Raw genomic sequence first — 14,273 nt, 5'->3', positions numbered from 1 at the left:
ATACCTTGGAATATTGTTCGATAAAGGAGGTCGCTTCTCGAACCAACCAGAGGCAATCAAGAGGAAAGGAATGCTGATAGCTACTACACTTAAACATCTAAAGTCCAATCTGAATGGTCCCACTCTTCTCCCACTGCTTCGTGTGGCACAAGTTAAGCTAGAGTCATCAATTACATACGGCAGTGAGGCTCTAAAAGGCATAGATGAGAAACTGCTGGACACAACCATTGCAAAGGCCTACCGACTTCTCTTTAATCTGCCAACCTACACCTCACGAGCCCAGATCCGGTAAGAGTTTGGACTGACCTCCCAAAAGCTTGCAAGAAGAGGTTCATACATAAAGTGCTGGCAGAAAATAAAGAACTCGCCAGAAAATTCACTGAACCATCTGCTATGGCTAGACCTAAGCAGCTCTCTTCGACTGCCGGCGAAAACTTTTCTAGAGGAATCCCTGACTGCCACAGGTCTAAAAGAACTATGGGAAACGCTGCTACCGCATGTGCAATTCAAGCGTGTCGCAAACAAGAGCATAAAAAGTCAATCGCACTTGGAAGATAAAGCAACCTTTTCACAAAGGCGACACGCATGGATGACTTTGTCCACATACAAATCACCTGGGTTACAAACATACTTTGGACTGGGGTACGGCAAGAAATCAAAAGAAGCCTTCTTAAAACATAGGCTAGGAATTCTACCCTGTATTCCGCATCTGCAACCATGGCTGAGAAGGGACTGGGGGACAAAATGCAGGCTGTGCGGGGCAGAGTGTGAAGACTTTGAACATCTTCTATGCACCAGCCCAAGGCTGAAAGAGGAAAGAGTAGTCCTGTTAAAAACTGCCTTCAATGAACTAAAAATCCGCACATGCAGACAAGCGGTTCTTGCTTGTTTCGACCCAGGCCTTCCCCCATTAAATGGGAAGTTGGTCAAATTCCTGAAATGTCTGAAACTGAAACTAAAAAATCTGGAAGATGGCACCAGACCGGATTAGTAGAATATTGGCCAAGACACCACACTTGGACCTCACACCTGCACCAAACTGTTTTTATCAAAGTTCTCTTGTTTTAAAAATTATATATTTTTCTTACAATCTTTTATCCGAAGGTATAAGCTATCAATGTATTTTTGTAATGGTTTTAATTAACCTAAAACAATAAAAAAATTACTAAAAATTACTATTCAAGAAATGTGTATTAGTAGAGTAAGTGAATAAGCATAACCGAAAAGACATGCCAGTTTAGTAAGCCTCCCCTCTCCCCCCCACACCCTGAAAAAAAAAAACAAATAAATATATAACTAAAGAAAGCAAGACAGCGTGGTCACACAGTGTCCAGATTGGTTTTATCTACATAGAAAACATTTGCGATACCTTACAGAGTTTACCAGTAAAGCGTTTCATTTGTTTTCATGTCCTTTGCTTCTGAAGCAAAACCAATCATTGATTTCATTTAAATGTTTAAAATATATTTTAGATACTTAAATTTATCTTCTGAAGCACTGCCAAGTACTAAAAAAACTGAGAATACCAGTCGACAAAGCACGTCAAAGAAAAACATATCAAAAAGCAAGGACTATCTGTAAGGTAAGTGCTGGATAGTGTAAAAGTGTCAGTAACAAATCGTATTCAAGTAATGTGCATTAGTAGAGTAAATGGATAAGCATAATCGTAAAAACATGCCAGTTTATTAAGCCTCTCTCCCCCCCAAACACCATGAAAAAACAACCAATAAATACGTAAGTAAATGAAGCAAAACAGAGTGGTTAAACGGTGGCCATATTGCTTTTATCTAGACGCAAAACATTAGCACAACCTTGCACAGTTTGTCAGTGAAACGTTTCATTACTTTACATGTCCTTTGCTTTTAAAGGAAAACCACTCATAAAATGTTTAAAATATAATTTAGATACTGAAATTTATCTTCTGAAGCGCAGGCAAGTTGAAAAAAAACTGAGAATACCAGTCAACAAACCACGTCAAAGAAAAACATATCAGAAAACTCAGCAAGGTAAGTGTTGGATACTGTAAAAGTGCCACTAACAATTCATAAATCAGAAAAGTGCATGAGTAGAGTAAATGCTGGATAGTGTAGGGGTGCCACTTAATATTTAACCTCAATGAAAGTGCATGAGTAGGTTAAGTGCTGGATAGTGTAGATGTGCCATTTACTATTCTTACTCCAAAAAAATACATGAATAGAGTAAGTGCTGAATAGTGTAGGAGTGCCACTTACTATTCTAACTCCAGGAAAATGCATTAGTAGGGTAAGTGTTGGATAGTAAAGAAGTGCTACTTACTATTGTTAATCCAGGAAAATGCATGAGTATAGTAAGTGCTGGAAAGTGTAGGGGTACCACTTAATTTTAAAACTCCTTTAAAGTACATAAGTAAGGTAAGTGCTGGATAGTGTGAGGATGCCATTTACTATTCTTACTCCAGTAAAGTGCATGAGTAGGGTAAGTGCTGGATAGTGAAAAACTGCCACTTACTATTCTAACTGTAGTAAAGTGCATGAGTAGGGTAAGTGCTGGATAGCATAGGAGTGTCATTTACTATTCTTAGTCCAGGAAAGTACATGAGTAGGGTAAGTTCTGGATAGTGTAGGGGTGCTACTTATTATTCTTACTCTAGTAAAGTGCATGAGTAGGGTAGGAGTTCCACTTACTATTCTAACTCAAGGAAAGTAGATAAGTATAGTAAGTGCTGGATAGTGTAGAAGTGCCACTTACTATTCTAAATCCAGAAAAGTGCATGAGTACGGTAAGTGCTGAATAATGTAGAGGTGCCACTTACTATTCTAACTCCAGAAACGTTCATGTGTACGGAAAGTAATGAATAGTGTAAGGATGCCACTAAGGATTGAAATTCAAGAAAGAAGAGTCAATTTTTATAAAAAATAAAATGTGAATAAATAGTATGTAAAATTGAATAAAAACACAATAATGTTGTTAATATGCACACCATGAAAAACTTCAAAAAAGAAAACCAAATAAAACATTTTGAAAACATATAACACATTCTCCAATCGTTCTTTTAGAGCCAAACGAGAAAAAGAAAAAAAGAAAAAGGAACAGAAAAACAGCCCATAGAAAAACAAGTTACAAGAGTAGGAAGAAAACAACAAAGCAAACTGCAAAACTCAAAGGTCATTTTTAAATATAAACACATCTCGTCTGCAAAATAAATTGCAAATAATACTTTGAGAAAAAAGCTGAATAGTATAGAGATAACACTTACTATTCTAATTCTTAAAAAGTGCATGAGTACGGTAAGTGCTGGATAGTGTAAAAGTGCCATTTACTATTCTAACTCCAGGAAAGTGCATGAGTAGGGTAAGTGCTGGATAGTAAAGAGGTGCCACTTACTATTCAAATTCCAGGAAAGTGCATGAGTACGGTAAGTGTTGGATAGTGAAGAAGTGCGACTTACTATTCTAAGTTCAGGAAAGTGCAAGAGTAAGCTAAGTGCTGGATAGTGTAGGGGTGACACTTACTATTTTAAGTACATGAAAGTGGATGAGTAAGCAAAGTGCTAGATAGTGAAAAGGTGATACTTACTATTCTAACTCCAGGAAAGTGCATAAGTAAGATAAGTGCTGGATAGTGAAGAGGTGCCAGTTACTAATCTAACTCCAGGAAAGTGCATAAGTAGAGAAAGTGCTGGATAGTGAAGAGATGCCACTTACTATTGTAACTCCAGGAAAGTGCATGAATAAGGAAAGTGCTGGATAGTGAAGAGCTGCCATTTACTATTCTAACTCCAGGAAAGTGCATGAGTATGATAAGTGCTGGATAGTGCAGAGGTGCCACTTACTAATCTAAATCCAGGAAAATGCATGAGTAAGATAAGTGCTGGATAGTAAAGAGGTACCACTTACTATTCTAACTCCAAGAAAGTGCATGAGTAGGGAAAGTGCTGGATAGTGAAATTGTGCCACTTACTATTCTAACTCCAGGAAAGTGCACAAGTAAGAAAAGTGCTGGATAGTGAAAAGGTGCCACTTACTATTCTAACTCCAGGAAAGTGCATGAGTAAGATAAGTGCTGGATAGTGAAGAGGTGCCACTTACTATTCTAACTCCAGGAAAGTGCATGAGTATGGTAAGCGCTGGATAGTAAAGAGGTACCACTTACTATTCTAACTCCAGGAAAGTGCATTAGTAGAGAAAGTGCTGGATAGTGAAAAGGTGCCACTTACTATTCTAACTCCAGGAAAGTGCATGAGTAGGGAAAGTGCTGGATAGTGAAAAGGTGCCAATTACTATTCTAACTCCAGGAAAGTGCATGAGTAAGATAAGTGCTGGATAGTGAAGAGGTGTCACTTACTATTCTAACTCCAGGAAAGTGCATTAGTAGGGTAAGTGCTGGATAGTAAAGAATTGCCACTTACTATTGTAACTCCAGGAAAGTGATTGAGTAGGGAAAGTACTGGATAGTGAAAAGGTGCCACTTACTATTCTAACTCCAGGAAAGTGCATGAGTAAGATAAGTGCTGGATAGTGAAGAGGTGCCACTTACTATTCTAACTCCAGGAAAGTGCATGAGTAAGGAAAGTGCTGGATAGTGAAGAGGCACCACTTACTATTCTAACTCCAAGAAAGTGCATGAGTAGGGAAAGTGCTGGATAGTGAAATGGTGCCACTTACTATTCTAACTCCAGGAAAGTGCATGAGTAAGAAAAGTGCTGGATAGTGAAGAGGTGCCACTTACTATTCTAACTCCAGGAAAGTGCATGAGTATGATAAGTGCTGGATAGTGAAAAGGTGCGACTGACTATTCTAATTCCAGGAACGTGCATGAGTAAGATAAGTGCTGGATAGTGAAGAGGTGCCACTTACTATTCTAACTCCAGGGAAGTGCATGAGTATGGTAATTGCTAGATAGTAAAGAGGTACCATGTACTATTCTAACTCCAGGAAAGTGCATGAGTAGAGAAAGTGCTGGATAGTGAAGAGATGCCACTTACTATTGTAACTCCAGGAAAGTGCATGAATAGGGAAAGTGCTGGATATTGAAGAGGTGCCATTTAGTATTCTAACTCCAGGAAAGTGTATGAGTAAGAAAAGTGCTGGATAGTAAAGAGGTGCCACTTACTATTCTAACTCCAGGAAAGTGCATGAGTATGATAAGTGCTGGATAGTGAAGAGGTGCCACTTACTAATCTAACTCCAGGAAAATGCATGAGTAAGATAAGTGCTGGATAGTAAAGAGGTGCCACTTACTATTGTAACTCCAGGAACGTGCATGAGTAAGGAAAGTGCTGGGTAGTGAAGAGGTGTCACTTACTAGTCTAACTCCAGGAAAGTGCATGAGTAGAGAAAGTGCTGGATAGTGAAGAGGTGCCACTTAGTATTGTAACTCCAGGAAAGTGCATGAGTAGGGAAAGTGCTGGATAGTGAAAAGGTGCCACTTACTATTCTAACTCCAGGAAAGTGCATGAGTAAGATAAGTGCTGGATAGTGAAGAGGTGCTACTTACTATTCTAACTCCAGGAAAGTGCATGAGTAAGATAAGTGCTGGATAGTGAAGAGGTGCCACTTACTATTCTAACTCCAGGAAAGTGCATGAGTAGGGAAAGTGCTGGATAGTGAAAAGGTGCCACTTACTATTCTAACTCCAGGAAAGTGCATGAGTAGGGAAAGTGCTGGATATTGAAGAGGTACCACTTACTATTGTAACTCCAGGAAAGTGCATGAGTAGAGAAAATGCTGGATAGTGAAGAGATGCCACTAACTATTGTAACTCCAGGAAAGTGCATGAGTAAGATAAGTACTGGATAGTGAAAAGGTGCCACTTACTATTCTAACTCCAGGAAAGTGCATGAGTAAGGAAAGTGTTGGATAGTGAAGAGGTGCCAGTTACTATTCTAACTCCAGGAAAGTGCATGAGTAAGATAAGTGCTGGATAGTGAAGAGGTACCACTTACTATTCTAACTCCAGGAAAGTGCATGAGTAAGAAAAGTGCTGGATAGTAAAGAGGTGCCACTTACTATTCTAACTCCAGGAAAGTGCATGAGTATGATAAGTGCTGGATAGTGAAGAGGTGCCACTTACTAATCTAACTCCAGGAAAATGCATGAGTAAGATAAGTGCTGGATAGTAAAGAGGTACCACTTACTATTCTAACTCCAGGAAAGTGCATGAGTAAGGAAAGTGCTGGATAGTGAAGAGGTACCACTTACTATTCTAACTCCAAGAAAGTGCATGAGTAGGGAAAGTGCTGGATAGTGAAATTGTGCCTCTTACTATTCTAACTCCAGGAAAGTGCATGAGTAAGAAAAGTGCTGGATAGTGAAGAGGTGCCACTTACTATTCTAACTCCAGGAAAGTGCATGAGTAGAGAAAGTGCTGGATAGTGAAAAGGTGCCACTTACTATTCTAACTCCAGGAAAGTGCATGAGTAAGAAAAGTGCTGGATAGTGAAGAGGTGCCACTTACTATTCTAACTCCAGGAAAGTGCATGAGTATGATAAGTGCTGGATAGTGAAAAGGTGCCACTGACTATTCTAATTCCAGGAACGTGCATGAGTAAGATAAGTGCTGGATAGTGAAGAGGTGCCACTTACTATTCTAACTCCAGGAAAGTGCATGAGTATGGTAATTGCTAGATAGTAAAGAGGTACCATGTACTATTCTAACTCCAGGAAAGTGCATGAGTAGAGAAAGTGCTGGATAGTGAAGAGATGCCACTTACTATTGTAACTCCAGGAAAGTGCATGAATAGGGAAAGTGCTGGATATTGAAGAGGTGCCATTTAGTATTCTAACTCCAGGAAAGTGCATGAGTAGGGTAAGTGCTGGATAGTAAAGAGGTGCCACTTACTATTGTAACCCCAGGAACGTGCATGAGTAAGGAAAGTGCTGGGTAGTGAAGAGGTGTCACTTACTATTCTAACTCCAGGAAAGTGCATGAGTAGAGAAAGTGCTGGATAGTGAAGAGGTGCCACTTAGTATTGTAAGTCCAGGAAAGTGCATGAGTAGGGAAAGTGCTGGATAGTGAAAAGGTGCCACTTACTATTCTAACTCCAGGAAAGTGCATGAGTAAGATAAGTGCTGGATAGTGAAGAGGTGCTACTTACTATTCTAACTCCAGGAAAGTGCATGAGTAAGATAAGTGCTGGATAGTGAAGAGGTGCCACTTACTATTCTAACTCCAGGAAAGTGCATGAGTAGGGAAAGTGCTGGATAGTGAAAAGGTGCCACTTACTATTCTAACTCCAGGAAAGTGCATGAGTAGGGAAAGTGCTGGATATTGAAGAGGTGCCACTTACTATTGTAACTCCAGGAAAGTGCATGAGTAGAGAAAATGCTGGATAGTGAAGAGATGCCACTAACTATTGTAACTCCAGGAAAGTGCATGAGTAAGATAAGTACTGGATAGTGAAAAGGTGCCACTTACTATTCTAACTCCAGGAAAGTGCATGAGTAAGGAAGTGCTGGATAGTGAAGAGGTGCCAGTTACTATTCTAACTCCAGGAAAGTGCATGAGTAAGATAAGTGCTGGATAGTGAAGAGGTACCACTTACTATTCTAACTCCAGGAAAGTGCATGAGTAAGAAAAGTGCTGGATAGTAAAGAGGTGCCACTTACTATTCTAACTCCAGGAAAGTGCATGAGTATGATAAGTGCTGGATAGTGAAGAGGTGCCACTTACTAATCTAAATCCAGGAAAATGCATGAGTAAGATAAGTGCTGGATAGTAAAGAGGTACCACTTACTATTCTAACTCCAGGAAAGTGCATGAGTAAGGAAAGTGCTGGATAGTGAAGAGGTACCACTTACTATTCTAACTCCAAGAAAGTGCATGAGTAGGGAAAGTGCTTGATAGTGAAAGTGTGCCTCTTACTATTCTAACTCCAGGAAAGTGCATGAGTAAGAAAAGTGCTGGATAGTGAAGAGGTGCCACTTACTATTCTAACTCCAGGAAAGTGCATGAGTAGAGAAAGTGCTGGATAGGGAAAAGGTGCCACTTACTATTCTAACTCCAGGAAAGTGCATGAGTAAGATAAGTGCTGGATAGTGAAGAGGTGCCACTTACTATTCTAACTCCAGGAAAGTGCATGAGTAGGGTAAGTGCTGGATAGTGAAGAGGTACCACTTACTATTCTAACTCCAAGAAAGTGCATGAGTAGGGAAAGTGCGGGATAGTGAAATTGTGCCACTTACTATTCTAACTCCAGGAAAGTGCATGAGTAAGAAAAGTGCTGGATAGTGAAGAGGTGCCACTTACTATTCTAACTCCAGGAAAGTGCATGAGTATGGTAATTGCTAGATAGTAAAGAGGTACCATATACTATTCTAACTCCAGGAAAGTGCATGAGTAGAGAAAGTGCTGGATAGTGAAGAGATGCCACTTACTATTGTAACTCCAGGAAAGTGCATGAATAGGGAAAGTGCTGGATAGTGAAGAGGTGCCATTTAGTATTCTAACTCCAGGAAAGTGCATGAGTAGGGTAAGTGCTGGATAGTAAAGAGGTGCCACTTACTATTGTAACTCCAGGAACGTGCATGAGTAAGGAAAGGGCTGGGTAGTGAAGAGGTGTCACTTACTATTCTAACTCCAGGAAAGTGCATGAGTAGAGAACGTTCTGGATAGTGAAGAGGTGCCACTTAGTATTGTAACTCCAGGAAAGTGCATGAGTAGGGAAAGTGCTGGATAGTGAAAAGGTGCCACTTACTATTCTAACTCCAGGAAAGTGCATGAGTAAGATAAGTGCTGGATAGTAAAGAGGTGCTACTTACTATTCTAACTCCAGGAAAGTGCATGAGTAAGATAAGTGCTGGATAGTGAAGAGGTGCCACTTACTATTCTAACTCCAGGAAAGTGCATGAGTAGGGAAAGTGCAGGATAGTATAGAGTAGCCACGTACTATTTTAACTCCAGGAAAGTGCATGAGTAGGGTAAGTGCTGGATAGTATAGAGTAGCCACTTACTATTCTAACTCCAAGAAAGTGAGTGCATGAGTAGGGAAAGTGCTGCATATTGTAGGGGTGCCACTTACTAATCTAAGTCCAAAAATTGAGAAAAAATAAAATAAATAAACAGTTTAAAATTTTTTAACAAAAAAATAGAAAAACATAATAATTTTTTTTTATCTCTTTTCATTTTTTCAACAGATAATGTCAAGCCAGGCCACAGCAAGTTACACCAAATCAAGAAAAGGAAACAGACTTCTTAAACATTGTGGGTATATATATTGTAATGAAAGGATAAGTGAACCAAGGAGACATTGGAGGTGTGTGCAATATTATCCTCCCGTTGCAGCTGCAGAGCGGTTACTGTTGGTGACAACGTAATCAAAACCACTGAACATAACCACTCTGCCTCTGCAATGGAGATAGAAATACGCGAAACAATAAACAGAATGAAAGATATTGCATCCACCTCCAATGAAACTCCTGGTCAAATTTTAAGAGAGGTTGCACAACATGTCCCTGGACATGTTGCTTGTAATATGCCTACTATACCAATTTGCGTAGAATTATTCAACGTAAAAAGCAGGCAAGTAACACACACACAGTTACTCCTCAAACTTTTGCTGACATTATTATTCCTCATGATTTAACTCTTTCTTTCTCTAATGAACCTTTCTTACTCTATGACCATCAAAACCCTCTTAAACGAATTCTAATATTTAGCACGCCCCGTAACCTTTTTAAATTAGAGAATACTGAAATTTGAATGATGGATGGGACGTTTAAATGTACGCCCCATCCTTTCACCCAAATTTACAGCATTCATGCACAGATTAACAATAATGTAGTTCCCATAGTGTATAGTTTGCTACCAGATAAGCAATCTGCAACCTACACTGAATTTTATCAGTGATTAAAGAGAAAACATCCGCAAAAAGTCCTAGGAAAATTATTATAGATTTTGAATTGACTATGATCAATGTGATCAACAAATTGTACGTGGATACCCAAATTCAGGGATGTTTTTTTCATTTTTCCCAGGCATATTGGCGTAAACTTCAAAAAACATCCCTGGTTTCAGATTACTGCTCAGATAGCAAACTGCAGGTTGAATTAAAAAAATTAACAGCACTTTGTTTTGTACCTCCTGAAAGTGTAGATGAGTACTACACTGCAAATTCTGAATCAGAATATTTTGTCGAAAATGAAGAAAAATTGGCACCCTTGTTAAATTACTTCGAGGACACATGGATTGGGCGCCTAAGCAGATCGGGTCGCAGGAGGAAGCCACGTTTCCATGTGGAGTGGTGGAACTGCTACTCAACCTGCTTGGAAGGAGGTGCCAAAACAAACAATGCCATAGAGGGATGGCACAACTCCTTCAGTCATACAATTGGCAAACATCATCCAAATTTCTACTCTTTTTTGAAAACTTTGAAGAAGGAGCAAAGTTTTCAAGAAATGAGACTTGCACAGGCATTAATAGGTAGCCTAAATCCACGACCTTCAAGACAAACAAAGGAGATGTCCGAGAGACTATTGGCTGTAATTCAACAATTTTCGTTGAGTGAGGCATTAGACTACCTGGAAAATGTTGCTAACATATTACACTTCTAATCATAAATCACAAACTTACTTTCCTGCTTTGTCCTAAAACTTTTTCTTACACATTTAATTCAATTGGCATTTTTCAAAAACATTTTTTAAATGAATATTCGTCGGGTTCCCTTACCTTAAGAGGTCTTCTTTTTTTCTGCTGCACCATTTCCAAATGGAGACAAATCCATTACGATTTTCTTTCCCAAAAAAACCCTTACAATCCATTCAAAAGGTACTCTTCTCCTTTTTTTTATAATTAATTTTTATTCCATTAAATTTAAAATGGAAAATATATCGTTTGTGAAAACATTTTGAACGTTCCATTTAAAGTAACAAAATTTTCTTCACCACTTAATTTTTCGAAAGTGATGCTGGCTTGAAATTAATTTGTTAAAAAAACTCTTTTTTTTAAAAGTGTGGAAATATATATTTGACATATTTTCCCAAAAATTAAAAAAAGAACAATGTTCATATCTGTTAAATTGTTACCTCTAAAAATGTCAAAAACTTAGTAAAAAAGTTTGAAACAATTCTTTTTCATTTTGAAATAACAAAATCGTAACTTTAATGCATTTTGAATGTAAAGCATTTTTCTTTGCTTTTCCCCCAAAAATGTTTTCAATTTTTCTGTACTTTTTCAAACAGAAAAATGTCTATATTGTAAACAAATCCATCTTCCTTTGCGAAATCCTTAGGCATTCTTCTTTTTTCAAAAAATCCTTCACTGCTAAATGTGACGTTCACAACCTGTAAATTAAATTTTCAAGGTTAAGTAACATCACAACCTAACTGGATTTTTTCTCGCGAATTAAATTTTATTTTATTATATTCCAACAAAACCTTCTACGAAACCCAAATTCATTGGCATTCATATTTTTTTTAAAAATTCCCTTACAAGTCAATTCCATGTTGACAACATGTAAAATAATTTTCAAGATTATGTAACATCACATCCTAACTTGTTTTTTTCTCGCTGACTAAATCTTTTCATATTTCAATCAATTTATTTCTTGAAAACAACACGCAAAAAAATTCCTTTAAATTCCTGGCCTATGAAATATGAAACCAAAGCAACCAATCAAACCACATTTACGAAAATATCAACATTTTAATCTAAATGTATCTCTCTTCGATTTTCACACTAGCAATTCCAAAAAACAGTTTTCATTTTAACAAACGAAGCCAAAAGCAATCATTTTTCAAAAATCACAAAACTATCCTATTACTCTTCTACAAACTTTCAATAGCAATATATGTCTATCTCTACACAAAACATTTAACGTTCAAAATGTTTTCAAATAATTTAACAATAACTTTTTTTTCTATCTTTACCCATAACTTTAATCGTAACATAACCCGACGAAGGCATATACAAGTAAAATGTTCGGCGACATGTTGAATTCAAACACAATACAACTATTATTTAAAACCGCAACCTCTCCTTATCCTTTCATTACAATATATATACATTTTTATCTATGTTTTACTTTAAATAAAGTTATTTAAGTTTCCTACCTTGAGCGCAGATCAGCTTCTTGCTGCTTCCAGCAATCGATGCAATCCAAGATGGCCGCTTACGTCAACGTTAACGTAACGACGTGATCAAAATCTAGCAAGATAAAAAAAGGACTATTTATTTAACTTTTATTGTACTTATCTTTAAATGTAATAAAAATAATATTTTGAAAATTAAAATGTTACAAAAATATTGAAAATGTAAATAAAAATATATTTTTTTTATAAATTTTTTTTACAAAATAAAACAAAATAATTTAAAAAACTCATGGTCTTTCTACTTTTATTTTTATTAAATGTAACGTTTTAAATTAATGTATAAGTACTAACAATTATGTTTATTATTACTTACCAATATGCTAGTCTTGTTTCCATCTTCTCCATCCTGCTTCTGTTGTTTTTCAACTTTACAATTCAGTTCCGCGGGTTACTATAGAGTAATCATTGAAATAAATGAAGGACTAAACCCCTCATTGAAATCAATGTAAAACCGTGGGAAAATTTCTAAAAATACATGTAAAAAAATTCCTTTCAATCTTTAAAAATGCAAAATATTATAAAACTTATATAAATAATTAAAATATTTTTTTAAACTTTCTTTAACATTAAAAAAAATGTATTTAATTTTTTTTAATTAAAAAAATATCCAGAGTAATATTTTTAAAAAATTGAAACAAAACTAATATATAAAGCTAATTATATTTTAATATAAATTATCTTCCTTATATTAAACATTAGATATACAATTTTTATAAATTTAATTTTAAAAAATAACTAGAAAAAAAAGATAGCATAAATAAATACATTTTCTAAATAAATACCTGAGTATTAATACTTCTTTTAATATCCATTTTTGCAACGAATATAAATATGATTATTTGTATCAAATTTAAATATTTACAAAAAAGATAACTGAATATATAAACATTAATTGAAATACATTTCACAAAAAATAATTCAAAAATGTTAAAATAACTAAAATAAATATTATAAATATAAATACTTATTTTTTTTAACCATAATTTCCATCTAAAAATTAATAATAATTAGTTATTCTTTTTAAAACACTATTTCCAATTTTATAAATTACCAGAGTATTATTATAAAAAATAATATATTTTTAAAATATATATATATATATTAATTATATTAAAAAAAGTAAAACAAAATAATTTCTTAAAAACACCTGAGTATTAATTCAAATAAATAAAACAATTTATTAATAAAAATTTACGATATAAAAGCATGCGTTGTAATAGCACTTGCGTTGTAACAGCATGCGTTGTAAAAACATGCGTTGTAATCGAACTTGCGTTGTAATACATGCGTTGTAATAGCACTGCGTTGTAATACTTGCGTTGTAATGGTTGTTTCCCAGTTGTGAATAGTATGCTGAAGTTTCCTTTGGCTGTTTTCTCCTTTACAGGTGTATAATGTTGACATTTTATGTTGAGTAGTATGTACATTTGTTTTGTCCTTAGGCCTTTTTTCCCTTTTGACAGGAATATGTGGAATTTGTGTGGAGTGAAGTATGTATAAATTTTGTCCTTATGCCTTTTTCCAATTTACAGGAATTAATTGTCATATGTTTTTGTTACGAGGTCAGGCGGTAAGGTCATGATTGTAGAGCAGCAATTTAAGGTCCTTAGGGGGCATCACCATTCTCGAATGGGGTCACCCAGGGGGAGGGGCCAAAGGTCTCTCCTAGAACATCAGGGGCAGGATATCCGCTTGGTTGGAAGGGTACCGGGGAGGGAGTCACGCTTTCCTTGGGCTGGTAGCCCCCCGCACATACACTATGACGTCATCTAACGGCGTGAGTGAAAGGGCCCTCCTTTTTGGTTTAATGGAGTTCACGAAGCATATGGGGTAACCAGGAGAGGGACGTACTCTCCCAGTAACCGGGCCCTGTGGTGCATGCGCACTCATATGTGAGGCAGTAGCTAGTTAATAAGGATCTGACACCGGTTAGCGACCTTGCAGTAGGCCATAAATGTTAGAACTGCAAAATTCATACGTAGGATGTTAGATTCGGTTAGGAACACACTGTATTAGACATTTGTTAAGGTTAGCCCCTTTTTCATACCTGTCTACACTACTGTAAATCTAATATCAGAATTTTGCACATTATTGATTGTGTAAATAATGTTTATTTTAACAATTTTTAATTTGTTTTCATATTTTAATAAATACGGCCAGGGGGTCGCAAGACCCTCTGCCTTCCAAAGAAACTTCTGGTATGTTTAT

The sequence above is a fragment of the Lissotriton vulgaris genome, chromosome 7 (assembly GCF_964263255.1).
Source record: "Lissotriton vulgaris chromosome 7, aLisVul1.2, whole genome shotgun sequence".
Taxonomy (NCBI): Eukaryota; Metazoa; Chordata; class Amphibia; order Caudata; family Salamandridae; genus Lissotriton; species Lissotriton vulgaris.
Note: the sequence above shows the minus strand (reverse complement) of the source record.